We start from the raw sequence: 25,110 nt of genomic DNA, 5'->3' as shown, positions 1-25,110 counted from the left end.
AGTTAGACCTATAAGTGAATGATGATCAGTGACTGAAGCACATGATATGTTTAAAGCCGAGTAGTGTGGCTCCATCTCAGCCTGCTTTCATAGAGTACCTTTTGATGTATGCAAGGTGTCACCTACAACTGTACTACGAGAGTCTATAGGGGTCATTATGAGGTGGGCGGTAAGGGATACCAGGCACCGGTAAGGAGACCGGTGCCGGTATTCCCTTACCGCCCTATCTGACCAGCCGTTCTATACGGGACCCGTTAAGGGACCCTGGAGCTAATAACGGGCACGCGATTAGCGGGCCCGTTATTAGCGCCTTCCCATTGAGCCCTATGGGAGCTCAAATGGGAATGGGGAATGGCTTTTGGAATGGGGACTTACTGGGACCGCCTAGGGCGGAATGTCCCCCCTCCACCAGACTGGACCCGGACCGATTTTGGAGGTAGCCATGGCGCTAATAGTGCCATGGCTGCCTCCAAACTCGTAATGAGGCCCCATGTCTCTAGTGCCGCTGCAAGTCTGTGTGGCGGAAGTATTTATGTTTTTGCTCTTATCCAATAGCTCATCTTAAAACAATCTTTCTAAACCTTCAAAGTCTTCTCTTACAACCTCGACCACATTGGGAGATCCGGCTAATCTTTTTCTCCTACAGGGTCTCATATATGGTAGTCATCCCCTAACATACTTATGCCTCTGACCTTTTGTGCTAATATGCGTGTTTATGTTGTTAAACTATTTACATTCTCTGTTTTCTTGTTTCTGCCAATATTTATGGTCTTCCTACATTTGCCCAAATTCTTTTTCGCACTGACTACAATTAGTAGATCAAATTGACCATCATCGGTATGTGCAAGGTCAACACAATTCAATTCCTGTACGAGTGGGTGCTTATTAACAATGTTTTGTTCTCTATACATAATTGCTTGTGACAATGGTTTCGTTTGAGGCGCTATGCTCCGAGGTGGTGGGCCCACCCTGTGGGTAACCTCCTCCCACCCAAGTTAAGAGCCGTTCTCGGAGAGAAAATACTATACCAACATGGCCACCAGGGATTTGGAAGGTGGGACTCCATACGGAGCCCCTCTTCAATTTCCATTGCTGCCACATGGGGAAAGGAGCTGCAGCAGTTCCCCATCGCCACAATCAGGTAAGTGGGTGGGGGGGTGAGAGGGAACAAACAAAAAACAAACTGGGCTGGCGGGATAAGATGGCGGGCAGGGGAGCCAGCCATCAGGCGGCTTGCAATGCAGACTTTCAAATGGTAGTGTTGGCCCGCGTTCCTAGCCACCTGATTGGCTGGCTCCCCTGGCCAGGGTGCTCATGCGTCTTTTTGTTTTTCCTTTAGGTTTAGTCTTATTATTCTCACTAACATCTGCTTTACCACAGTATTGGGACCACTCCAGCCATGTTACCATTCACATTCACACTCACCAGCTCCCTCTCGTTCATCAATCTGTCATTCAATCTCTCCACTGACTCCTGGTGGCTGTTGCAAGGTTCACATGCAAGACCCTTTGTATTATCCACAAGGCTTTCTGGGACCTGGGACCTCACTACATCCAACTTTCTCTCCCTAAATAGAGGTTTCTCCAAGCAGAGAGTGGGGGGTAGATCTCTCTCTTTGGCTGGAGCCTCCCTCTTGAACGGCCTCCCTGCCCCTCTCTGACTTGAGCTGGAGCTCCTCCTCCTTCCATCTCCCCCCTCCCCTGGGAGTCTACTCCGTTCCCCTTAGGAGCCTTTCTGGGGTCAGGCCGTCCTTCGACCAGTCCTCCCCTGCACCCTTTCCTACCAGCACTTGTCCTTGGGCTCCCTTCCCTGACCAGCCTTCTGAGGCCGGTCACCTCCATCCTTGCACTGGACACTACCTCATGGTTTTCCCCTCTGGCACTTGCCCTCCTGGGCCCCTTCCCCAGCACTTCTCCCTCTCCCTAATCTTTCCCCTTGCTCTTCCATATTCCACTTGCACAATCCGATTGTCACAAGGCCTTGCAGCATCGTTATTGATGTTTTTCTCCTCTGTTCTCCCCCTCCATCCTCTCTCTCTCTCATCTTGTGCCACCTGGAAACACTTTCTGCTGCATAGGTGCCATGCAAATGTGCAATAAATACAAAATGTCCTGGCAAATGCATTTGGAATGCTACTTCATTGTCCTCACCCGTAACAGTTATGTTTTCATCCGATATTACCGCATCATTTGACCTATGGCGACTATTTGATCCTTTAGTCAATAACTTGTCCAATAATACACCATGTTCCTCTTCTGTGGACTCTATAGTGCGGCACTCATTTACAATTAAAGAGAGCATGTGTTCCAGCACCGAGAATAACATAACTGAGGCGGTGGAAGAGTCACTGTCTCGCCGAGTGTCTGGATCCATAACTTCAGCTGCAAACCTAGATGCAGCAGCACCAGAGCAAACAGTTAGCCGACCATCCGGCGCCCCAGATGGATGATATGGATCAATTACTGCAGACATCTCCAGCTCAGTGTCAATATCTGCCATGGTGCTGGGCACAGAGGACAGCATTTCATCCAGGCCCCCCCTCGATCTGCCCGAACCATGGTGGTGGGGGGTGGGTGGGTAAATGATTGTTTCAGACAATTAACTCGCTTCTTCCTGAGAATTACAATGGATGTCTATAGGGACTCATCTCAGCATTTTCTATTGTACACCTTTTCTTAGTATTAAATACACGGTCTTCTCGCTGTACCAAGAAGAGGTCTCCACTGGCGCTTTCAGTGCCATTCCTGTTAATCACATACTCTGCCATCTGTGTACCTAAGCAGCCTAGCCTTTCAGCTCATTCCACTTCTAGAGGATTTAATCATCTTTTTTTCTTTCCATCACACGCCGAAAAAGAATTGTGCGATGTGTACTTTTTACTGTGGGAGGCTCCGTTGTTGTGTTTTATTTTTTTTACAAGTTTTACCATTTTTAATTAAACAACTTTGGAAAGAATTTACATTCCCATGACAATGCATCTCTTGGAGTTACACCTGCATTATTTAAAGCCAACATTTTGTACACCACACTTCAGATGGCGAACAGGATCTAGAATGCAACCATCAAACAAAACAGACCCATGGCTTCAGACAGGGCAAATCCCAAGATGGCGTAAGAGAAAAGCTTTTGCTTCAGAGAAGGGTTCTTGGCATAGCCGATGATTAGACTTCCAAACACGGTTCCAATGCCAGCCCCAGAACCAGCCACTCCAACTGTGCCCGTGCCAGCACCAATACATTTGGCAGCAGTGTCAATATCTCGGCTGACGCACTAGTCTGGAAATTCCTGAGTGCTATGGTGCTGCAAGGTAGCTGCACTTTGCCCCCCTTATCCCCTGTTGATCTGTCTCTTCTCATGGCATTGTGCACCTGGCCACCCCCTGTTCTTTCGGGCCCAGGTATCTGCTCACCCTGCCACCCTCCTGCACTGCCTCCAGGCCACCATCTGCACTAGGGTTCTGTATCTGTACTCATACAGTGCCCCTTCCACGTTTCATCTGCACTTATCAGATATACCTTTCTGACTAACTTTCACCTGCCACTTGCTGGCTGCACTACCATGGTTTAAAGCCCTTATTTATTATTTATTCTATTTAATATTTATTTATGTTTTCTCTCCTCTGCTTCACACTTTCCACTCCCCCCGCCCCCCCTCCTTGCACTTTTCCCCCATTTTCCTTTCCCATGCGCTTGGGCTTTCTTAAATGTCACTGGGCCTAGTAAGATCGCTGTTTTTTTTTCTGTTTTTCCTCTCCCTTGTTCCCCTCCCTTTTTGCCTGGTCACGCTCTGAAACACTTGTGTACGAGCGCGATATAATTAAAATATCATTTCATTGCACTGTTCCCCTCGCCAGTCCTGACCTCTGGCCGAGACAACAACAATGCTGAAATCGGTCTGCACAGAGCTCTGGAGGTACGGCCGCTTGGGGCCTTAATCACTCTAGTGGGACGTATACGCGGTCTAGGGGGACGTATACGTGGGTGTCTAAATTAATATTGGTCAACTTCCACAGAGTATATGGGTTTGACTCCCCCAGTTAACGTAGTAGCAAAGGGCCGGGCGGAGCAGCTAGATCTTGATCTGTATTCTGTACTTCCAGCACGACACTGCCAATCATCACTTCTGTTATCACTTCCGTTATTTAAATGCAGCTGATGCAGCACCTAACCCCCCCACCCCCTTAGTGCAAAAGGTACCGATAACGAGCTACAGCTTCAGTGAAAGGAATGGATGATATCTCGGGTAAAACTATGCAATTGGCACATTTGCTCCACAGCAGGGCCAGGCGTAGCTCTTCTTAGCCAACCCAGAGCGGGCTTGGTTATGGCCACCAGGGCGGTCAACCAAGTGCAAGCAGAATAGTGGGTGCAGGTGGGCATCCTCCATGATTACCCCTCTCCCACCATGCACACATTTGTTAATTTAGTCCATTAAAATACACTGGCAAGTAAGGAATCTAAAGCCATGTATAAAATCCATCTGCCAATGGCATACAATGTTGCTTCATGAAACAAACCAGAATGTACTCTCCGGTTTAGGTGTGTTTGACCGTCTCAGAACTGATCGCGGCAAACTGTTCGGAAAAAATAAAACAGCTCGCATGCGATCAGTTCTCAGAGGATCAAACTCACTCACATCAATCCCCCATCCCCAAACCCTCTCCCCTACTTACCTGTTCATTTGCCGCCTGGTTAACTGCAGCCCTGCGTCGTCAGATCCGTCCCTCCAACGCGTGTCAGATCCGATGCCGCAGGGTCCCTTTTTTCAGTCCCCATTCTCCAATATTGAGGAAGCGAGTGACATCTCCGCAAACCCCCAAGGCTAATACATTCCGATCATAGGGGCGGGGGACACCCCCGCTCCACATGTTCCATATGTATTACAATTTGTACATTTTTATTCGGTCAAATGTACCATTAGGCCAAATCAAATTTACTAATACCGTCCTCTCTTCTACCCCCATCAACAACTAGCGTTTCTATCCCCTACCCTCAGCAAACACTGGTGCTCATCTCCCATCCACACCTCTCCCCCCCCACCAGTGACTGGCACTCCTCTCCTCCTACCTCCAGCAACAGCTGGCATGCCCAATCCCCACCCTCAGCAAACACAGGCGCTCCTCTCCCATAGACCCATCGCTTGATTTGTACAAAAATAAGTGCCAGAGCCCATACATTTTCTAGCCAGCTTGTAGCACTGTTGGCGTGCAGTACCACAGCATTGCTGCCATGAACCACATCTGCTCCCCACAGTGTTGACACATTTGGGGTTAAACTACAGCTCACACCTGCTCATTGGGCTTGAAGGATGCTCTGGCTATCATTACTTCATAATCAATTGGCACGGGTCGTATAGCTCACTGGCAACGTGCTCCTCTTGGAAGCAAGAAAACGCAGAGCAACACAGGTTTGAATCCCGGGTCCGTGCTTAGAAACCTCTTTGGTATTAAGCGCGTCCAAGACAATAAGTGCTGGGGCTCAGAAATAAGTGCCAGCACGGAGCCCTGGCAAACACCCCCACAAATAAATTGAGCACTGCATACAGCACCACCGCTCCAGCAACTTCCGCTCCTCTCTCCTACCATTAGAATATTCTGGAATTCTATCCACTACACTGAGTAAACACTGACGCCCCTCTCTCAAGTCACCCCCAGCAACTGGCACTCCTCTCCCCTACCTCGCCCCCAAGCCACAGCTGCCACTCCTCTCCCCTACCTCCAGCAACAAACGACTGGCTCTCCTCCCCTACCCCAAGCAGCTGGCGTTCCTCTCCCCTACCCTACTCTGCCCCCAAGCAACTGCTGGGGCTCTTCTAGTCTACTCCCAGCCACAAATAACACTCCTCTCCTCCTACCTAACCCCAGAGGTAACTGGTTGCGTTCAGTAAATAGTTAATCAAATAACAATTCGGTTAGAAAACAATGCACACCACAGAATGAGTAAACCACCCTAACTCCAAGCACTGTACAGTGCTTTTCTCAAATCCAAAATGTCCTTGCCAGTTTGCCAGCAGGCAACTATCCTTAATATAAACTAGACGACTTTAGAATACTGCAAGCAACAGAATCGCTCTATCTGCATGCCTTCTGGGACTAAAACCTGAAAACGGATGAGAGAGCGCCCCCTTGGATTATTCATTCTTGACAACACATGCATGTGTGAGAAGCCTCATGTCGATAGCCAGGGACTCAGCCCCACCATGCATGGTAACCTCAAATTAAGGCAGGCTGGGCCCCTCATTTACCCACAATTAAATCCACTCTAAGCCTTATCCTGCCTAGGTATACCATGTTTGAGAGGGATACAGGTACCCCCACATCGAATCCCCCCTGCCTACATTGCATCTCCTTACACAGCACCCAGCATGTCAGACCAAATGGGTAGGGTTCTCTGAAGACGCCAAGACACAATGAGGCAGTGGGGCCAAGTATGGGGGGCTCCGGGGCCCGAGCCCCCCCGGCAATATCAAGTTGGGGCCCCCCGGGCCAGAGAGAAGTGATACAGCATCGATGGCCCGTTCCATCAATACCGAATCACTTCTCTCCGGCCGGGTATAATCGCGAAAATGTGCGATTAAGCCCTCCACTCTAGGACTCATTGGTGTATGGTACTGGAGGGGAGGGCTTAGGCGCAGCGGTATTCAAACTGTGCGGTGCGCCCCTCTGGTGGGCCGCAGCCTCATGCCCACGGGGGCACCCATCCACAGTTTGAGAAAAAAAAAAAAAAAGGATAAATGACCAAAGGGTCAGGCTGTTGCTTCATTAACAAGCAGCAGCCCAATCCACGGCCCCTGCCACACATGCTTAGTGCGACAGGGGCCGGGCCTTTGTGAGGTCTCAGGCTCCATTAGGAGCCTATTTATGAAGACAAAAGAAAAAGCGCACGCCTTCTTTTGCCTTGATGATGGTCATTGCGGCAAAAGAATGTGTGTGCTTTTTTTGTCTTCATGAATAGGCTCCTAATGGAGCCTGAAGCCCCACAAAGGCCCGGCCCCTGTCGCACTATGGGTGGTGGCAGCAGTGGTGCGGAACTGCCCAAGTGTCACAGAAGTGCTAGAACATATTTGGCCACAGGCACCTACTGTTTTACAAATTAAGCACTTGGTATACACATGCAGTTGCAATTAAATGTTCATTAAAAACGTATACCCTCAAGAGTATGCTATCACGGAGAAACGGGGACCCCAAAGCCAGTTCTACTACCCACTCCCAGGTGTGCTACTGAACAGGTAGATGTAAGTCGAGAGCCAACCAACCTCTTTCTCCTATCTGTGCTACTGTACCATACAAATAAGGGGAAATCACTCTCCTGCAACCTCTCTCCCAGTCATCGATTCTTGATGATTTACTGGTGCAGTCACAAAAAAAAGATTTTTGGGGGCTTATTTTGTTTACAAAAGTAGCGCATTACTAAAACCCCCTGGCTGCCAGTTTGTTGTCCTTGGAGCATCCCAGGCTCCCTACCCCCTGAGAGCCACCAACCTTGGGTGCTGTTTTATAACAAATGAAAGACGCAGACAGAACAATAATTGTGTGAGTCAACAGAGAGATGAATGCACTCATGCTCCATTCAGAGAGAGGCTTTGAAAATGTAGCTCTGACAAATCAGAGAATCAGGGGGGCAAAGAAGCACTGCACATCTCTGCTCACTCTTCATGGGTTTACGGTTGCCACCTGAAAGGTTGCCAGCAGCTAACCTGCTAACCTGTCCCAACTCCCTGCCTCGTGTGCTATTCCCTGGTCAACCAAACCCTGTGAACTCATAGGCCGCATACGACCCACAGAAGTCTTTTTACCGCCCGTCCTGAACGTCTGTTTCTTGCACTAGTGATATTAACGTGTGCAGCTCCAAGGTATAATATTAACAACCAGTATTTGTGGGTAAAGGGCCGGCATAAAGTCTCTATTTCAGAGCCAGAGTCAAATGATAAAGTGCTTGTGGCAGTATGGAGTTCCAGGCCTCTGCTTGGACACAGGGTTCTGCAACTCTTAACTCTGCAGATGTGTTGGACTACAATGCTCATCAACCCCAGCCAGCACAGTCAATGGTGATGGATCATAGGAGTCGTAGTCCAAAACATCTGGAGAACCACATGTTTAAGATCCCTGGCTTTAAGGAACAGAAAGTAAAATAATCCATGAAAGTAACAGGAGTATGACGTTCCTGGATCTACATGGGTAGAATAAAAGTAGACTAGAAGAACAGCCTGGGGGGCATCAAGTTTATGTAGGATGGAATGGTGGGGGTCTGAGTCACCTGAGGAGACAGGGGTATCTTACAGGTCTGAAACCTGGTAATCCACTTTACAATAAAAGACAACATGGAGAAGGGTGATGTCTCTGTGTGGCCTTTAAATCTGCCGAGATACCACCAAACTGTACTACTATTACTGCCACTTGGTCTGGCGGTATTACTGCCAGATTACAAGTGGTGGGAGGCAGTTTTAGTCCCCATTAATTGGAGTACATAGGACTCCATGGTGGATTTCAGCGGTATTACTGCTGGTAGTAATTTTGCTGGTGGTAATACCCCAAATTGTTGTATTTTGGGCGGTATGGTGGAGGAAATACCTCCAGCTTCTTGCTGAAGTATTTTCCTCCACCTTTGCCCTCAAACTCATAGTTGGGCGGTGCGATAATGTGGCTCTGTACGGTATTACCAGTGTGGCCAGTCAGAACTCATTTACCTGAGCAATGTATTCAGTTCTCTGTTTTTTGTCCTGACGATTAAAATGTGCGATTTGCATTACAAGCTTTGTGCCGCAGAATGCTTCCACTCTAAGCGGGGAAGAAGTTAGGACTGTGGGGACTGAGACGGCAGGACTTTTCAACCTTTTGACACGAGGGGGCCTTCACTGAGTCTTGGGGGGGCATCACCTCCCACGGGATATGGTACAGTATAGTTACCTCATTGCTTTCTAACACTGGCTCCTCTACATCAGCCTCTTGCTGACATAGAAGGGTTTCTAGCTGTTCAGTGGGCATTCATTGGTAAAGATCTGTGCTGGCCTGCCATCTTGTGATGAACAGGAGCTATTAACCTTAAATTTGTCGCCATTGCAAGTCTCACTTCTCCCACAGCAACAGCAGAGCCTGCTTGCCAGTGCCTGATAATCCCAAAAATTTCTGTAATTTTATGCAAAGCTGCATTTTATTTTTACAAGGTTATTTTACTCACTGAATGCTGATCAAGTGTTTTAAGTCTGGACTGTATTAACTGGGTGCATGTAATTGGAGCACAAGCACTGTTTACAATCTAAACTAGAGGTGTGTTTACAATGTTGATTGTTCCAAAATATATCTCCTAGTGTGCAGCTTTGGGTCGGGTGGCCCCCTTTAAGCTGTACACAATGATACATTGTCTGGTTGACATACTATGTGATTTGTGTATTTTATAAAGGAAACTAAGACCTCTAGAACTCACCACCCCAGAAACTCCAAATCCCACCTTTGGGGGCATTCCTGTGGACATGGGAACACAGAGGAAGAATGAATAAAAAAGTATTTGCCTTCAAGAGGAAGCTAGACCTTTGCAAAAGAACAGTTGGAGCTGGGCAAGTCACCTAGCAACATTAAGGTCCAGCTTTGATGAATACTTCCCTGAAGAAAATGCTGGCATTAATGACTGGGTGATACAGACTTTTCTGGCAGAGGAGGTGGTGCATCTTCCATTTGATGCCCAGGAAGAGCTGATTGAGGTTCCGTCAGACACTACTCTACAATCTGAATTTAGGAACATTACAGTGGGTGAATTTTGACTGAAGGTTTCTTGGAAAGTAAGACGTTATTAAGCATAAGTGGGGTATACTTTTGTTTTACTGACTCCTTCAAAAAGGGGTGTTTAAATGAATGTTGAAAACCCGGAAAGTGGGAGTTTTTAAAACATGGAGACAACCATGGCTACAACATTTAGACGCGAGTGCTTCCATCAGTCCCAAACATCACCTGGGTGCAGGGTGAGCCTGGGTAACTGCTTTTTAACATTGTACACTACTTTACCAGAATTTCTGGTAAACTACAATGTTAAAAGCAGTTAACACTCTTCCCCCCAAGTCTGAAACCACACTTGATTGCATTATACTTCAGCGAGGATTGCATTATACTTCAGCAGCACATCTGATCTGTCCACTGAAAGGTTTAAGATTAAGCTACATCCCTAACTCCATCTGGTTACCCAGAGGTAACATCTGAGCAAATGTCACTTTCGGCTGGCCAATCTACAGCAGCACTATTGCAAGTTTGAATTGTTGATGTTTTACTGAACTATGGCACCACACACGTCTTGCTTGGTAGTTTTTAATCGGGAAACGTCTTTACTTCTCGTTTCCCTTGAATTGGGAACTTTTTTTTGGAGGTGGTGGTGGTACTCCACCTTGCAGCTGTACCTTCTGTTTAGCAAGCCTTTCATTCTCCCATCCTAGTTGTGTTGCTGAACCATTATAGAGCCGTGGAGTAGGGGCAGTGATGTCTTACTGGAATGCAACTCGAAGGCTTAAATCTCCTTCTTTCTTGACTTTAGTATATGCAGTGCATGCTAGCCAATGTTTCCACTGTTCTGCGCTGCGCGCGCGAACACCCGCCCCCCCGCGCGCCGTTGCACCAAGTTAGCGACTACATGCAAATTTGCAGTCATATAACTGCCAGCGATGTCACTTCCTGTATTTGCTCCCCCCCCCCAACCCCTCCTCCCCCTAGAAATTCATAAATCGGCTCCCCTGCAATGAGGGAAGTCCAGGGACTTTCATTAAGGTATCGGATTGCAATAGTTAGGTCTGGAGCAGAATGCCCCGAATGCCATTCACAGCGACTGAGGGGAGGGAGGGAGAGGCGTTGAGCAGAGAAAGAAAAGAAGAGAAACAGCAAAAACAACAACACAAAAAGCCAGTGTCTGTCTCAGAGAAGTTGCGCCCCCCCCCACCCCCCACCAGAGTGGCTCTCTACTCTACCCTCACACGGGTCACTCCTGCCCTGCCAGTCTGAAAAATGGCCCCCAGGCCTCACGAAAAAGACTACTCGAAGGTCAAATAGTGGCAAACAGACCCCCATCAGACCGGCTTCATGGAGGCCGCGTTCACCTCCGTCAGCAAACACATGGCGTCTGCCCGCGCCCAGACTAATTCCAACATCAGCGCAACAGCCATCATATGCTGGAAACAAAAACGCCCCCTCTTGTTCCCCCACAATTATCATCGTTTGCTAGAAACGAACCGAGGCAAGCTCCAAGGGGTGGGTGTGGTAGGGAAGGAAGAAGGCCGTTAGGAGGAGGGGAGTGAGCCTTTATAGCTGCATTCCTGAGCGTCCAGAGGCACGCATGCCTTCCTGCACCTCAGCCACTCTCAAACCCAGCTGGCCAGATGTTCCACCACAGAGAGACGGGGCGTTGCTTAAGTTCATGGCCACTCCAAGGTAACCAGCGGCCACCTCCGGGCGGGGTCCGTAGGGACATTCAATCTGATCTGCCAGTCACTCACAAATAGTCATTACTCACATCTAGCAATAAAAGGTGTGCAACTTTTATTCAGCCAAACAGTCCATAGGTTTCTCCCGTCACCAACATTGTTTCCGGCAATCATGCACTCACTCCTTTAAGTCCACCGAATATAAAACTTACATTAAAACAGTTATAAACCGTCAAGGAAACGTACCAACAACATACGTCAGTGTAAACGTTTTTTTTTCCTGTAGAATTTCCAGCAAGCTCAGAAACGAGATGCTCCATTAGCAATACTGCATCTGTAAAATCCACTGGTTTTGCAATTCATTGAAAAAACAGTGCCCGTTTTTCAAAACATCCGCCGCTGGCAGAAAGCCACGTGCCATCGCCGGAGACACAACAAGCCCGCACAGAAGTAATAGCATGATAATGGAATCAGAAAGTGCTCAATTGCTATTAATCCGTGTTGCCAGGCAAGCCAAATAGCACCCGTGCCTGCACAGCGATCACTGAGCCCCCAATTACACACGCAGAGAACGCGAATGCGGTGGTGTTTTGACAACATACCCTTCACTCGGAGAGTTGTTTCTGCATGTTTGGACTTCTGCGTGTCTGCTGGAGCGGTGGAGGCCGGGGTCCCAGCAGTGCTGCGCCTCGCCTTCAACAGGAAGCCGGCGCACGGGCGCTTTCCCTTATATCCCGGCGATTAGAGGCCTCTGCCACAGGCAGGGGAGAGCGCAAACATCTGCTCCCAAGTACCCGGAACCGCAGATTGTGTCACTAACGTTCCGGGGATTAGAGATGTCAGCACACAACATCACTAATAGACGGTTGCAAGACTCAAAGAAGATACCTTTTCATCCCGTGGTATCTGCTTTGAAATATATTTTGGTCACGAGTTAGAGGTACTCGAGGGAGGAAAGAAAACATGTCTAGCCATTGCAACACAGGATTGCTGCGTGGAATTATTGCTCGTCCCAGCAATCCCACTAGCCCTCTGTGTGGCCTAGTTGAAGTCACTTTCACTGGCCCCCCTTAACTCACACAATGTAGTTATTGCTGTGAAGAAAGGCAAAGTGCTTGGGCACTTTACAGCATGGTCAGTTGATTACTCAGCCGTCAAAGTCAGGGCTTTAAGTGGGCTGGGGCTATCAGAGCCTCAGCAGTCTCCAAAAACGACTTCTGAACCAGCGTTCTGCCGGGGCCACCAGAGTTCCCCACTAGGCTTAGCCAGCCTCCAATTGAACTCTTTGCTTCAGTTTGATGTCTTAATGAAAAACATAAACCAAGAGCATTCCCGTCTTCTGTGAGCCTGCCGGGACTGGTTGCTGGGGCTTTCTGTGCACTTGCAATTATAGCGCCATTCTGGTGGAAAGGGGAAGATGGTGCTGAAAGGGCCACCTGCTGGCTTTGGTGCTGCCATTAGGAGACAAGTCTCTGCCTAGTGGACATTGTTTCCGTCACTGCGAAGTTTTTTAGGATTATAATAAGCCATTTCTGGTTCAAGAATTCAACTATTATGGTATATATGGCGCGCAGACCTAGATTCTAGAAGCAACAGAGCGCTTTACAGAGGTCTACAACAGTACAGATGCGTAACGGAGCGCTTTACAGAGGTATACAACAGTACAGAGGCATAATGGAGCGCTTTTCAGAGGCAACAACAGAACAGATATACAGCGTGGGGTAGGATACAGAGGAGGGGTACAGCTGTACAGGGCAGTGGGGAGGAAAGGAGCGGACGGTGCCTAGCGAGTCAGGTGGTGCAAGGGGGTGACGTGACGGCCTAGGTGTTGAGGAGAGACTCCTTGAAGAGGTAGGTCTAGAGTTCTTTTCTGAATTGTAGGAGCGTGGGGACGAATCTGAGGCTGGCGGGGAGGAAATTCCATATTGTTGGGCCGTAGGCAGAGAAAGCTTCCTTTCTGGTCCTTTCCTTTTTGCAGCAGTGAATTGCAAGTCTGCGCGTGTTTCAGCATCTGGCGGAGCGATGTCTGCTGGAGATGGAAAGTTTCTCCACAAGGTAGCCGGGTGACTGGAGGGTTGACTGCCTTATAAATGATGCAGCAAGACTTGAAGGCGATTCGGAGTGCAGTGGGAGCCAGTGAAGGTCGATGAGGGCCAGGGTGTGGGTGATCTGCGTAAACCCTTGATGAGGCGTGCAGCCGCATGTAGGACACTTCTCAGGGGCACAAAGGAGGATGACGGGAGGCCTTGTATAGGACCAGTGCTTAAACAGTGGATCTAAACCTGTCCAGTGTGAGGAAGGGCTTGACTTCCAGTAGGAGGGAAGAGCCGACAAAAGCAGTCTGAGTTTTCTTCGCTATGCGTGTCTTGAAGGTGTAACGGTTTATTGTGAAGCTACCCTCACAGGCATTTCCTTCCTTCCCCACTTAAGGTGTGACGCAATAAACTGTTTAAGGGATTATTTTCTTCAGCCCTACTTCAGATGCATACCATGCCCCTTGGATCCCCCCTCAGCTAACAATGAGCCAAGAACCAGGCCGGTGTATGGGAAATATGATGGTGTTTTTTTAAATTAAAAGTAATAGAAATTAGCACAAAAATGTCAAACGCCACTTTATCCATGGCACAACACAATCAACATCTCTCAGAATAAATACAATCACAAAAGTGAGTTGAAAAGAACACAATCACAATTCTGCACTTTATGCAAATTTCACTTCAAGAAATAAACTACACTGATCAATAACAAAAGCAATTATATAGTGTTGTGCGATTTTGATTTTCCTCCGGGCTTAAAGGCTAGCAGTAGGATTTCAAGATTGGTACAAATACATATGGCAATTCTGATTTCGCCCACACTTGTGATTTAAAATAAACACAGGGTGATTTAGCGGATTCTTTTTCAGATCACACCCACACCCCATCCCTATTATGGCTGTGTTGGGGCCCTATTATGGCTGTGTTGGGGAAGTTGGCAAGAAACATTAGAATGACATTGGGAATTTGGGATTTCAGAACACCTCCACTGAAAGACCGGTGTTAGGGAAGCTGGATAAAAAGGTTGGACTGATTTAAGAACAAAGACACCCCTCTTCCTTAAAGAAGTAATTAGTGAGCAGGACAACAAGGATTACCCAATTAAATTATAGGCTATAGTTTTCAGCACACACTGGGAAGTGAGCTTTGTTAATTTCGAATTTTAACAAAATCCACACGTTGTGTTCTGCCAAAGGGGGAATTATTTAAATTAATATTTTTTGTTAAATAGGCTAAGGAGCTGCACAGTTTTGCACCCCCCCTACACCACTATAAAGGGAAAGGATTCAAGAAAAGCAGACTCCCCAACCTTTTGGTTTCCCAAGGTTCAGTTCTACTTACATAGAAAGCCCCTGTTTAAAGTTCAGGAAAGCAAGCTGCATTTCAGAACACTATGGAAAGATAGGACAGGGGTCTTGTCACTCCACTCTTAAAGATGGCCTCCCACTCTCCACCATACGACCCAGTCAGCTTTGAGGCCTTCCTAGAAATAGACAGCTTCACCCAGATGCAATCTCCTCTGGTGTTTCCTTACAGCTGTGAGATGGTAAGTTTCAGCAGCCCTCTCCTTCTCTCTTTTCCTGTATGTCCCACCCTCCTAGTGCAGTTCCCCTTATATAGCAGCCATGACACCACCAATTTTACAATCTTGGGGAAGTACCCTGCAGTGATACCTGCAACCAAGATTGGACAGTTACCCTTCTCTCTCGCTCTCTCTCCTCCCAAACCCAGCTTCCAAATCAGGATTGGTTTAGGGATCTGGAGCAACATATGGAAATGCCCATTTGTAATCACCATCTGATCTCCTTTCACATTTTTGGCAAAAACAAGTTATGTATCACAACTTCATAATTTTACTATCAACTGCCACAATACACATTTTCTAATTCAGCTGATCATGGGGAATTAGATAAGCCGACCACCAAGTTCATACCATGTAGCACGGCCATGTGGAACCTTACTGCCATTTTCATAAAAACATAAATGTTATGAATAATTAAGTTATTACCTATATCCCTAATTTTATTTTCCGCCCGCTCACCAACTCTCACATCTGGAACATGTTCAGATCAGCCAGAAACACATCTTAAATAACCATTACAGTTCCCAAAGTCGCAGGTGGATGAATTTTAGAATTCTATATCTCCAAAATCGCATGAAAATTACATTTAAAAAATGGTCCATAAATTAAATCAATCCATCTTATGGTTGCTGAGTAAAGGTTTAAATGATACTAGTCCTTTTAAATGAAATTGTGAATGTTCATTGGACATTTTCCTGCCTTCCGGCCATTTGTTTTCACTGCGTCAGCCTGGAACCAGAGTTTTTTTTAATCAGTCTCTTTGTGTTGGAAGCTTGCTCTTTGAAGTTGTTGGCCACATTTTCACACATATTAACCCTTAAGTCATGCTCCAACCAAGAGGAACTACTACTGCAATCGATGCCTTCAGAGCCAGCAGGTCTGGAGAACACTTTTTCTTCCTTCAGACCGCCTCGCTTCCTCCAGTGTCCAAACCAGCATTGGTATGCTCAGATCTCATGTTGCTCAGGTGTTCTGCTCTTGAATTTCCTGACACCTGTTAATAACTTCCAATGACTAAGTTCTTATGGTTTGGGCATGGTGATATTAGTGATACTAAACGGTGCACTCCGTTTTTATGTGTTTGAGGGCATTTGGCTGCTTTGGGTTCCGCTTCCAGAGTACTCCATGTACACCCTGTTGCTAGGTGGGGCTGAATGGTGTGGGGATGTGGGTGCGATGCCTGATGCAGGGCAGGAGGGCAGGTTAACCATGCTATAGTATAGCACACTTGAAGGTACCAATGTGGAACGTAAAGGGCTTGAGCACATTTGTTGTGGGATATGGCTCCACGTGTTACAGGTTTGCGACAGGTACCTTGATATGGATTGATGGCACAGTCCCCTTAAAAATGTTAACTGTTGAGCGGGATAAGAAGAGCAGGTCGGTGGTGGTTCACGGTCATATTGAAAATAGAAAAATGTATATTGTCAAATCCTATGCCCCCAACCACTCAGTCGGCATTCTTCCAAGCATTGGGCATGAAACTGGCTCATATGAGGTATGTGGCTCTGATTTGGGGTGGGGACTTTAATGGTGTCCTTAACCCGATGATGTACAGATCCTCAAATACATATGAAACCCCATCGTCTGATGCATTAGCCCTTAGAGACTTATTGGGGGTGCCATCACTTGTAGATCTAATGGGGTTGGCAGGTGTCAATTCTTTTATTCTGTGCCGCATAAGGTGTATTCCAGAATAGATTACCTCTTTGCAGGGGTGGAAATACTCCGGAAATCACAGATGGTACTTGTTATGGTAGGACTAGATCCGATCATTCCCCTCTGGTTGTTGGCTTGTCTCTAGCAGGAGTGCCATGGTCTATTCTGACCTGACGACTGCCAACGAGTGCCTTGTCAGGTCAGATGAGATCTTCAGAAATAATCTGGAGGACACCAGTGTCGAATTCCTGGAGAGGAACGTTGGAAGTGTTAGATTCCATATGCACCGTTTGGGAGACCCTTAAGTGGTGCTAAAGGATGAGTCTATTGACAAGTCTAGTGGTATATTGAAGCTTGAATTGGAAAAACTGGAAAATAGATTTGCAGGAGGGAGGTGGCAGGTTGGACCCCGGAGCGGAGGACCCTTGTGGCGTTACATATGCAGTGCACAGCTGCCTGGGAAAGGTTTATCAAGTTTTATTATCGTAGGTTCACTGCACGCCTCCACAGTGTGGGGGAGAAGTCAGGGAGATTCCTTGCCAGGCTGTGTAGGAAGGAGTCCCCTCAATACCCGATCACGGAAATTGCCGACGAATGTGCCACCCTTTGGAGCTCTCAGGCGAGTAAAAAATAGTGAAAGATAGTGAGCTAAAGACTCTGGGGAAGGCTCTTGTAACCAGGACTAATGTCTGGCAGAGGGACTCCTAGGACCCCCCTTGTTAATTTGCATATTTAAGTAACTTTGGGTCTCACCCTAAGTTACTAGGGGAATCCAGACGTGGACCCCTTGCTCACTTTTCTTAGAGAGGCACAGCTCCACCCTACTGATGATGTCCAACCAGACCGAAACACGTGTCTGGGGTTGCTGTTGGTACTCTTGTTCAGAGGAGAATTACCTATCATTTCGGTACTGGACTGCCCCAGGGCATGACAAAGACTGATATGTTTGGGATATTTCTTCTCTGTGAAAGATAGTGAGCTAAAGACTCTTGTTAAGTCTCTCGTAACCAGGACTAATGTCTGGCAGAGGGACTCCCAGGACGCCCCTTGTTAATTTGCATAAATACACTGCCACCAACTCAGATTTATAGTTTCCTTTGCATGGAACTTTTGACCTGGAGAAAATAGGGTATCTAACAGAAGCATCAACCACTAAAAGAAATAAGGCAATTAGACCCTTGCAATGGGAAATATATAGACAATGGCAGACTATGCTAGACTAACATTTATGCACAGATTAAAAAACGTAAACCGCAATCCGAAAAAAACAAAGCACGCGCATATGCTCAGAAAGAGACAAAAAAGGATTGGGAAGAGGGAGACCATGAAGATATATCTTTTTTTTATTGTGAAGTAATTTTCCACAAACAACGAAACAAAAAACATTACACAGAACACTCAATAGACAATGTTAGAATGGATCAATCATCAAAATACATCACTAAAATCGATTTCATTCTCTTTCTCAAAAGAAAAAAATGTCTAACTTAATGTACACTTAAGATATTTTAAGTATGTACAAATCATTTCTCAACATAGAACCTTACCAAATGCATTTAATCAGTATGGATTCAAATCTTATTTAAATATATATTTCCTTAGGAAATCTCAGACTTCATTTGTAAGAAAAATGAACCAAAAAGCGTTCATATCTCAGTAGAAGATTCAATCTTTTAAGAACCTCAGCACTTCCAGCGATAAGAAAACCTCTTTCCCTTCCCAAAGTTTTAACCAGAATTCCTCAGATATCAACCGATGGGAGTTGTGAACAAATCACGAAAAGTACTCAAATGGAGGGTACCCGAACAGACCATCAACAGATGTTTCACATTTTGCTTTAGCCCCAGATTGCATCGGTCACATACACCATCACTTTCCGAAGCTTTATTTCTTAACTCGAGTGTCTCCCTTGTTACCACAAAATTCCTTCTGAATCTCAGGAAGTTGAATCTCCAGTAATTATTTGTAAACTTCAACAAATACAAAAGTAAGGGACCCAGTGGTCTATAAAGAGGTAGCATATCATCGAAGCTTCTCTTACCAACAAAACAGAGATCTAGTTACAATCCAGTCATATTCCGCAATCTTTTTCTTCACTTTTACTGGATTTTCAATTAGTTCCCTTTCTGTCGAATTACACAGTGAAAGCTGGTGCATGACATCTCATTTTAGTTCATTCAGAAAGAAGTTGGTATTTGATTCCAATAAGCAATTAATATCTTTATATACAGATTTTTTCATTGGAACTATAATGAGCCTATATAGGGCCATCATTTTCCATTCAGCACGAGAGGTTAGGGATTGAATGCCCAACTCATACTGTAAGCGAGAAATCGGCAAGGAGGGTGGCGGGTTTAGAACTTTTTTCCACAATCCACCCTCCATTCGAATCCAGTTAATTTTGGGCATCAGGGACTCTAATTCGATCCCATACATTAAGACCGGAACTACTTTGACTTGATAGAATTTCAAAAGGAGCCAGAGTGAATTTGCAATATTTGTATAGGATTGATTTCATCTTGCTAGCCAGCTGTCTGATTTTACTACCAAAATAAGTCTCAATCGCTACAATTGAAGGATTTTATCTAATTTGATAGCCAAGGTATTCGGTTTCTTTTACAATAGGCATTTTGAGGTTATCAAGAGGCCACCTGTATTTTTTCCCCCCAACACCTCCCTTGCCTGATTCTGATGCCATCACCACCATTTTGGAGGGATTTATAAACCAATCATTTTCGTTTGCATTGTTAGCAAACGCCACAATCAGCCTTTGTAGCCCAATCGCCTAGAGTCTAGCAATATTACATCATCCACATAGCCTAGACAACAGATCTTTTGATTACCCATCAACGGTGGAACAAATACTAGACCCATAAGGTAATTCCACAGGTCTGCCATGAATATATTAAACAGACAAGGGGCCACTATGCACCACTGTTTTACGCCCTTAGATGTCGCAATCTTTGAAGACAAATCTCCCCCCACTCCCCCCCGAAGTTTAAACGGACCTGGATAGAGGTTGCTTCATGGATATGAAGAATTATGGCTAAAAGACCCTGTGGTATTTCATTTGCACCATAGTTTACCCCTATTGTTGGTGTCAAATGCACAAGAGAGATCCATCCACGCCACATTTTGTCTTAAGTTATTTGAAGATAGAATTTTCAAAATGATGCCATTCAAGGAATTGGAAAGACACTTTGCGGATGCCTGTTTGATATTCTGATAATATTTTAGCTTGGTCCGCCCAATATTCCAGGTCTTTAAGGACTGGTCTGGTGAAAATGTTCCTATCCACATCCGTCAATGCTATCGGTCTGTAGTTAGCAAGATTGGATCTCTCACCCTTTTAAAAAATTGGGATAATTAGTGCGTTTTTCCAAGAAGGGGGAATTTTACCCTAACTCAAGATGTTATTGAACAGGGCGAATAGAATGGAAGACCATAAACCAGCTGACTTTCGTAGGATGTCATTTTTCAAACCATTTGGCCCTGATGCTCTTGATTGACTAGAGCTACAAATGAGATCCTCAATCTGTTTTTTTTTCTCCATAGTTAATACCCACTTATGGCCTTTTTCCAATTGGTAAGTGATTGGATTAAAATCTTCCAAATTAATTAGAAAATATTTGGTCCAAACCAACTCACTAAGACAGTTAAACAGAGAGCTGGAGTTTATCAAAGAGGAACCATTTATTCCATTATAGCCTCCAGCATCCCTTTACCATCATGGTCTAGTCTCCCTGCCCTTTGAATTTGAGACCAATTTTGATGTTTATTTCAGAGAGATTTTATTTCCCTAAGCATCACCTCAAAGTCACCCCCTTCCCGTTTGAACGTTCGTATGGCTCGATTCAAGTTTCTTTTACGAGATGCAGTTTCTTGATCAAAACTATGTAGATGTTTTTCTGGTTTCCATCCTTTTTTTTCATAGGTTTGTCAATTTCCCAATGTGATTCCACAAATGAGCCTGGAAATGTTAGTAGATGGTTGAAATTAGTCTGTCCTATTCACTCGTATGTCTAGTTTGTTATTTAGCTCATCCTCCTGTTTCTTAAACCTCAGAACACGATTTACACTCAAATTTACTGCTAGTTGGCTATTATAAGAGTCCCTTACTTGAGGTAAAGTAATGACAATATGAGAACTAAGAGTATGTACGTAGCCAAGGCTTGCCCCTCAGCCCAGATACCCGAATCAGGAGTGACCTTAGAGGATGAGACAGACGCATTGGAATGTTTAATGGTTAAAAGGCCTTCCCAACCCCCTATCAGGTACCTGGTGAGAAGGCGGTCTCCTTGCTACCACGTGCCCACAGGATTACAACCCATGACACAAACCGTGAAAAAGGTAGTTTTAGCATGGAACAAAAACGGGGTAGAAGATTAAAACAAGCAATGAGACACACTTATATTCGCAATAGAGCTGGAACTAACTAGGCAAATGTCTGTTACATAAAAAGGGGAATGAAGAAGACAACGTATACCCCCTCCCGAGCGATTATAAGGACATAGAGCAGCAATCCAGGAGTGTAAGCTAGATTCAGACTCTCTCCTAAAGTTGCGTTGAAATTCCTATTTTGGATCATAAATGCCCCAACGAAGTCTATGGAAACTCACGTTTCCTATGAGAGAAGTGCCTGGGTTTGATACCGATCACCCCATACACAAGGTCCACATACCCTGGAACAGAATAAAGTTACTGTCTTTTACTAAAGATCACCCAGATATCATGCAAAAACTGAGCAGTGGAATACCCAGACTGACCGCGTCTTAAAGACAGGTCCGCTAACTCTTGGTGATATAGATCAACTGTTCTCATGTATACTGCCAGCAGACATATGGCGCCAACACAGAATGCAAGAAAGTTTAAATCCTGTCAAAGCGGGATGAACTGACTACAAGGAAGGCATGGTATCAAACAGTGAAGACAGACACAAGTGATCATAGTTCAAGGGTGTTTATTGAACTTCAATGGGTAGGTTGAATGCCTATCTAACAATACATATAAAGATGGGAACAAGCTACGACCATGAAATAATAAACAATGCAGTCCTAGTGGTGTCTCTGTCAAAATAAAAGTGCCTATACTTAAAAAACCTATTGCCAATCCTTACTTCCAAGAATAAATAGTGTGGGAAAATAATGTATGCAAAAGAAAAAAGTGTTCAAGAAATAATATGTCTGGATAGTTGAGCAGTTAGCTTCCCTTCCCCACGTTTTCAGCATAGGACAAAGTGGCACACTCTAGCTTCGCACACACTCTGGCTTCTCTAGCACGAGGATGCAGTTCAGAACATAGATATCCGGGCCTTCTGCACCAAAGTCTTTACAAATAAAAGTCTCTTATTTGTCAAGTGCATGGATTAACAAACAAATGCCAAAGTTCCTTTCTCATTCACCAGTTGTCAGGTTTACTGTTCATCACAGGTCTCCCTCAGTCGGGCTCGGATTCTCTTAAACACAAGTTCACAACAGGTCTCCCTCGCTCAGGCTCGGACCTTGTAATCTCACTTCCTTGCTTTCCACAAAAACGAAGACTGGATTTTGTTTAAACTGCTGCAGAACCGGTTTGATTCACACCTTTAAACTTTACTTCACTTTTGACATTTCTTGGCTGGATACCTCAAACAAGTGTTTGTGCAGGAAAGTGGGTACGGGGGAGGTAAAATTCCCAGGTATCCTGGTAGGATGGGGTGAAGGTGTTGCAGCGGGGGGGTGGTGGGCATATACCACGTTTCGCCATCAGGTGTGCCACTCCTACTCCCTGAAGACCCCTCACACAGGTGATCCTACCGCACTGGTCCACCCCCAGGAACTGGATCCAAAAGCGATGGTCATGTCCTGGCCACCTGGATGACAGATCCTTGGGGACTAGTCAGTGAGACACCCTCCAGATTCTCACATGACCTTGACAGCGAACGTAAGGGGGAAGACTGGGGAATTGTCTAAAGAAACAAGAGCTCTTCCAGCACTGCTGAGTGGTTCCCCGCAAGCAAATGAATTGGGATAAGCTGACCGCATGCAGGCAGGAAGAAGGGGAGTCAGTTGAAAAATATTTTGCACAAATGGAAGAAGCTTTTTCTCATTTAGAGGGATGGATATGTCTACCCCAGAAGGGCAACAGGCATTCTGTTCCCATTTTGCTGAATGGTTACCTCACTTAAAAAATGGCATTCAGACATGAGTCTACCTGGCCAACCAAAGTGCTGCTCAAATATGGATCATGGCTAGGTATTATGCAAATCGTCATGCTAAAAACAAGGGAGAAAAGTAAAAGCAAATGAGAGAGTTAAAGACCAGAGCATTAATGAAGCAGGGAAACATACACATGTCCTAATTTTTCCCTCCTGGCTAAACCATTGCTAGAACTAACCTCGAGCAACACTCCTATTCCTTTGCCGTGTACTGTTGCTCACCAGGAAAACTTTAACACACTAAAATCAGCACTTTCTAACTCTCCTGCTTTGGGAACCCTAGACTATATGAACCCTTTACCCTTGTGTATCAAAACCAAGGCTGTGCGCTGGCTGTACTAACGCAACCACAACGGGGTAAAAATAGACAATTTGCATATTTTTCCTCCACTTTGGATCCAGTAGCAAAGGCACCACCAAACAGTTTGCGAGGTTTTGCTGCTGCAGCATTTTTCCATGAAACAAGCAGATGCAGATGCCATACATCCTGGCACTCTTTCAGTCGCTCATGCAATAGACAGATTGATTAATAAAACCAAGACCCAACATCCAATGCCAGGTTCACTAGGTATGAATTGACATTATTTGCACCCCACATTATGATTCAGCGTTCTAATAACCTGAATCCAGTCACCCTGCTACCCCTCCCTTCTGATGGGTCTGTTGAAATGCACGATTGTGTACTAGTTGAAACCTGTAATATTTTTCAGCCTTCAGCCCAGGCAGCCAAAGGTATTGCCCTTACTAGAGCATGTGAACTCAGTGCAGGACTTACAGTAAACATTTACAGAGAGAGCCAGTATACTTTTGGCATAGCACTTAGTTTTGGTCACCTATGGGCCGAAAGAGGGTTCCTGACTTCAAATGGCACAAAGATACAACATGGTTTTTTGCTCTTGAAATTACTGAATGCCCCGCCATTACCAAAGAAATTTGCCATCATTAAATGCAGTGCACACAAAACAATTGTAGATGATACAGGAAAATGTAATTAGCACAACACAACAATGGCAACTCAATTCTTCTCATTTCCCATTGTGTGAACCAGCCCAACTGCTGGTGCTAATGACATTTTTTGCATATAATTTTTGACACTGTGAGGTGGCATGATTTTAAGATGTATATGACTATGTTATGTGTATACGTTTTTTAAACAAATGAGTGTATTGTGCTGAAGAGAGATTAATATATTAAAAATTATATTTTTTGGTAATATTGCCTTTGATGATTATTGAGAAAACATATTGCAGCCCATATTTGTTTAGTGGTTGCTACAAGAAATTGCTGTCTGAGCGTATATACTGCTTGATGTAGTTTGTTATATGTTCCTTCCTTTTGTTTAAATACATATTATTTATCCTCACTTAGTAGGAGGGAAAATCACCAGAGTGTGGGGGTTAACCCTGTAGAAAAACTATCTAGCAAATGGATAGAAGCATTCCCCTTCAAAAGACAAGCATTATGTACTGCTAAAGCAATCATAAAGGAGTATTTACCCCGATTTGGACTGCCTCACACTGTCTGGAGCGACAATGGTGTGCATTTTAATACCAAAATGGAATTCGTGCACTCAGGTGTTGGATTATATATATGTATAGGAATTAAATGAACATACATTTCCTGAGCGTGTTTCACGTTATAGTAGCCACACAGGGCCGCTTTCTCATAAAACATGAAATAGTCCAAGAAATGATAGCCTACGCGTGGGATCATGTTTTATGCAGCTGCACTTTCTCAAGACTTATGGTGTTTGAGGAAGTTGCCGGTGTATTATCAAAGTTGCAATTTTTTCCATTGGTCACACGAATTACATGGACCTTTATTTTATTTGTTAAAGTAATCAGGTGCTGGCCAATTTGACTGTATGCAGGTAGCCCTGCCAAGCAAGAGCCTCCTATTTTTTGTTTTCATATGAAACAATGATTCTTTTCAATGAAGGTTCCATCATAGCCGGCAGCATCAAAGGCTCAGCTCCTGGTACGGTCAGAAGTTCTGAGAGACAACATACACAAACTGGTCCACTGATAGACAGGCACTCTTTGTTGTGAAGATCCAAAAGGAGCCGAGTCTGCGGCTCAGTGGACCAGTGCATCCAGTACAGGAAATGCTCAGACATAGGTCAAGCAAGTCCATTCAGCCCTTCATCCTCCCAAGGTTGATCAAGCACGCACAGCAGATTTAGTTAAAACTAAACATCAGCATGAGATAATCCTGGGGGATGGATTTAACACAGGCGATAC

At 45.4% G+C, this 25,110-nt stretch overlaps 1 protein-coding gene across 4 annotated transcripts in view; it reads right to left on the bottom strand.

Moving 5' to 3' along the window:
• The window catches only part of STEAP3 (STEAP3 metalloreductase), a 176,443-nt gene that overhangs the window by 126,729 nt on the left and 24,604 nt on the right, over positions 1 to 25,110 (bottom strand). Inside the window, exon 1 of one of the 4 annotated variants that reach the window (XM_069616604.1) lies at positions 12,000 to 12,181. The exons of 2 other annotated variants lie outside the window; for them this stretch is intronic. The gene's annotated coding sequence lies outside the window, so the exon portion shown is untranslated. Of the gene's footprint in view, positions 1 to 11,999; positions 12,182 to 25,110 lie in introns of those variants that run through there. One more of the 4 variants, XM_069616606.1, reaches the window with a different exon arrangement.

The sequence above is a fragment of the Ambystoma mexicanum genome, chromosome 9 (assembly GCF_040938575.1).
Source record: "Ambystoma mexicanum isolate Mex_15411 chromosome 9, UKY_AmexF1_1, whole genome shotgun sequence".
Classification (NCBI taxonomy): domain Eukaryota; kingdom Metazoa; phylum Chordata; class Amphibia; order Caudata; family Ambystomatidae; genus Ambystoma; species Ambystoma mexicanum.
This window is presented reverse-complemented; position numbering and strand designations above follow the sequence as displayed.